General features: G+C 34.6%; 1 non-coding gene across 1 annotated transcript; it reads left to right on the forward strand.

Moving 5' to 3' along the window:
- The first annotated feature begins 336 nt into the window (after positions 1–336).
- LOC129304295 (small nucleolar RNA R71) lies at positions 337–443 on the forward strand. The gene has a single exon (XR_008591661.1). It is a non-coding gene; the product is annotated as a small nucleolar RNA R71 (small nucleolar RNA).
- Positions 444–4572: the final 4129 nt, after the last annotated feature.

The raw sequence follows: 4572 nt of genomic DNA on the forward strand, positions 1-4572 counted from the left end.
TGCATAGGTGAGTCACAAAAAGTACAAGAATAAGGGACAAGTGCTTGAGAAGTACTTACATTGCTCACTTGAGATATTTGTGGAGCCAACATTCTCCCAATCTTGGCAGCTAGCAAGTCCACATATGAATCATTAAGAACTGAGGAACCTACCATATTCACATTTCTCTTTTCCCTTGTAGAGTATTGAGCACCACTTGAAGCCATCTTGTCAATTAGTTCCCAAGCCTTTAAGGAAGTGAGGTCAATCAAGCATCCACCACTAGCGGCATCAATGTTAACTTTGTCTCTTGGAATCAAGCCCTCATAGAAATATTGGACTAAATTCTCACTAGAAATTTGATGGTGTGGGCATTTAGCCAAAAGGCCTTGGAATCTAGTCCAATACTCATAGAGACTCTCATCCTCTCCTTGTTGGACCCCATAGATTTGCTTTCTCAAATTGGTGACCTTGGAATTTGGAAAGAATTTATCTAAGAAGAGTCTTCTTAGCTCGGCCCATGTGCTCACTTTCACATAAGAAGGGTAGTTGAAATACCACTCCTTTGCTAAACCTTCAAGAGAAAATACAAAAGCCTTAGCTTGAACATCATCAACATTTACATGCATAGGCTTCATAGTATCACAAACCAATAGGAAAGTATGCAAAAACCTATGACAATCCTCTCCTGGTAACCCATGAAATTTAGGCAATGCATTAATCAAGGAGGATTTAATTTCAAATTGAACATTAGTAGGAGGAACATATAAGCCATAAGGATTATCATGCCAATTAGGTTGAGTTAATTGCCTAATGCTCCTCTCCTCTCTAGGGTTATGCAAGCCTTCAAATTCATTATTAACATGGCCATCATCATGCAAATTCTCATTCCCATTCCCATGGCCCTCATTATGCACATGCTCATGTCCTAAGATACCTTCCATTGTTGAATTACAAACCAAATGAGAATCAAGAATAGGTTGTGATCTTCTCAATCTAGAAATAGTTCTTTCAATTTCTGGATCTAATTCAACAAAAGAGGTATGTTTTCTTCGGGTCATGCACTAATCAAGCTCAAGAAAATTAAGAACAAAGAACAAACTAAACTAAAATGCAAATCAACATGAAACAATTCAAAACACACAAAAGCAAGAGAAATAATTTTTTTTATTTTTTTTATTAAACTCAATAGCAACAAAATGAAAAAAAAAATAACACCAAACAAGTAGAAAGAGAGTTAGAAATGCTCAATCAAGAAGCTTTGGCAATTCTGGAATTCGCACAGTAGGCTCTCTGGAGACAGTGAACTTGTGAATTTTCTATCAGCAAATCCACATGATAAATTCCCCTGAAACTTTTATGAGAAACACAAGAGATATACAGGAAAATTATATAAAACTTTTAGATTAAAAATCCTTCCCAATCGTTCCCAGAATTTTTCACAAGTTGGTCCTCAGGTCTGGAGAAACAGGATTTCGTCCAGAAGACCTTCAGAGCTTCTAACAAACTTTCAAATAGGAAAATGGAAAAATTGAAGAAAATCCTAAACACAAGAAACAAAGATAAGACAGCGATAAGAAAAATGAAACTGGAATCAATCAATTTGAACGCACAAAGAGGAAGATATGCTAACTCAAAGTTGAAACAGGGTTTTGGGAATCCTCTGTAATGGCTCCCTGGACCTTGTTAGATTGTAAAATTTCCACAGGACACTTCCCACGTCCAAAATTGACCAAACCAATTTTAAAGTGAAGCTAGGATATAGAGCTTTCAATGAAATAAATTCCACATTCAAATTCCCTCAGACTCATTCCCAGTTAATTTTTCAATTTCAGACAGAGACACTAGAAACAGAGTATTTTCAGCTCTACACCAAACCAACGAAAATTGCACTAAATTTTTTTTTTTTTCAAAACAGAATAAAAACACTCAAAACACACAAAAAACACTAAACAAGACACAAAAAACAAATTTTTATAATTTTTCAAAAGATTTTCCAGGAACACTAAAAATGTAAATTAAGTACTAAACAACCTTAGAATTAAACTTAAACCATTCCCCGGCAACGGCGCCAAAATTTTGATAGGAAATTAGTCGCTTATCCTCAAAATTACACTAAAGCTAACCCTAATGCAATATAGGGCCAACCCTAGGTCATCTCCCAAGGAATGGTTTTAAGTCTAATTGAAAGTTATCTAGTGAAATAAATCAACCAAAGTTTGTAGGAATTTAGTTATCTAGCTAATTATCTAAACTAATTACCTAATATGCAAGTAATTAAAATGCTAGTGAAAGTGAGTGAAATGAACTTCCCTTTTTACAATAATGGAACCCTAGAGATTAGTTGATTTTGGACTCATTATCTTCTCATGATTAGGCTAAGTTTAGCTTCCCTTTCCTCTTGACTAAAGCTGTCATGACTTAAGAAAATTATCCTAAGCCAATTAACCTAATTAGCTAACCTCCCTAGGTCTTAGATTAAAGTCCCTAGTTCAATTAACCAATTGGTGAAGACATTAGCCAAGTGATTCACTCAAAATCCTCTCTCAACAGCCATGGTCAAACACATAAATTGAGCAACCACAAGATTATGTCAAGCTACTCAACAACACAAGCATTAACACCACAAGATTATGCAATATTAACACAAGAAATTCACTAATTGAAAAACACAAGATTATGTGCCAAACAAAGAGTGGCAAAATTCAGTCATGGCTGTCCAAGGAAGAAATTAAATGAAACAATCCTCTCTCTTTACATCAACATCAAATTCAAATTAGAATTTATAAGCTAAGATGATTAAACCCTAGATTAAGGAATCTAACCATCTAGTAAAAAGAGAAGAGGATAGGAAACAAAAGAACTTAGCCAATTTGAAGCTCAAGACTCATCCTCCATCTTCATCTCTCTAGGATTCCACAAAGAAACTTAGCCAATCTTCATCTTCAAGAACCCTAGTGATTGCTTGTGAAGGCCAAACTCCATAGCTCTTGAATGATGGAAAATGAGCTTCAATCCTTGTGAAAATGGAAGGGATGGAACGAAAATGAAGAGAGGAGAAGAATGGTATGAGTTTTGTGGAGGTTTGGTGGCTGAAAATGGAGGTTAGGGTGCTGGAAAATGAAGAACAAAAGAGAGAAAATGAAGAACACTATGAACAAGAGAGAGAGAATGTGGAAGATGAATGAGATATGTGTTGGATCCCATTTGGGACTTAAAATGGCGTGCTCCTTGGTGTCTCCCATCAGCTGAAGCTTAATTAAAATAAGGAAAAAGAAATTAAAATGTAAATGGGAGCCTTGTCACACTTGCAAGGTGGCAACTTCCTATTGGTTTGTAGATGATTCCAATGTGTGCCTAATTTTCCATGTGTCATCCACATCATTTTAGCTGATCTAATCCCTCAAAATAATCATAATTCACGTGCAAACCATCAGCCATTGTCCTCAAGGAGTGTTGACCTCAATTGCCCAATTGATGCACAAGTCACATGCCACCTATGTCACATAAATCACATAATTCAATTAAATAGCATATGATATAATAAAATCTAATTCATGTCCAGAATTAAATTCATAATTAGAAGGGAGAATTTATTAAATTAACTAAGTTTCAGGCTGCACAAAATTATATAAAAATTTTCACACAAAGGCAAACCAAAAACTAGGACAAACTAAGACACTTAAGAAAGTGTTGACTTTTTTATTTAATTACTCCCAAACTAAAATGAATTTTAAAAATATAATTTCACCATTCATCAACTGGACATAAAATGCACTTTGTCAAATTTTCTTGTACATTTTCTCAAAAGTTCATTTTTTGGACCAAAATGCCCCTAGTGCACTGATCTTAGAAACTTAGGCAAAGTTCCAAATCTAATGCAATGTGTGCACTTGAAGGTGATAAATCATTAATAAAATGGTCCTAATTGACAAATAAAAGTGGGTAACAAATGTGTTCTATCATGATGAGAGCTAGTTGTGGCATAAAAGATTAGCTCATGTCAATATAAAGCAATTGGGCAAGCTTATAATGAAGGAACTTGTCATTGGGCTACCAAAGATAAAATTCAAAGCTGACAAGCTATGATACTTGTACGGAAGGAAAAATAATAAAGACTACATTTCAAATCAAAAAATATAGTATCCACATTAACGGCTCTTGAGTTGCTTCATATAGACCTAATCAATCCTTTAAGGGTAAAAAGTCTATGGGGTAATCTCTATAGCTTTGTTATAGTTGATGATTATTCTAAGTTAACATGGATTATCTTCATGTCTCACAAGGATCAAACCTTTGAATATTTTATGGCATTTGTAGCTAAAGTACAAAATGAAAAAGGTTTGAAAATTGTAAACATAAGAAGTAACCATGGTGGAGAATTTGACAATTTCAACTTCATTGAGTTTTATGAAGAATAGGGAATTAGTCATGAATTCTCAGCTCCTATAACACCTTAACAAAATAGAGTTATAGAGAAAAAGAATAGAACCTTAGAGGAAATGACAAGGACCATGCTGAATGAGAAGAAACTTCCTAAGTATTTATGGGTAGATGCCATGAGTGCAATATGTTACATCATAAACAGAGCAC

The sequence above is a fragment of the Prosopis cineraria genome, unplaced genomic scaffold (genome assembly GCF_029017545.1).
Source record: "Prosopis cineraria cultivar Desert tree isolate PC_DT_omini unplaced genomic scaffold, ASM2901754v1 PC2, whole genome shotgun sequence".
Lineage (NCBI taxonomy): Eukaryota > Viridiplantae > Streptophyta > Magnoliopsida > Fabales > Fabaceae > Prosopis > Prosopis cineraria.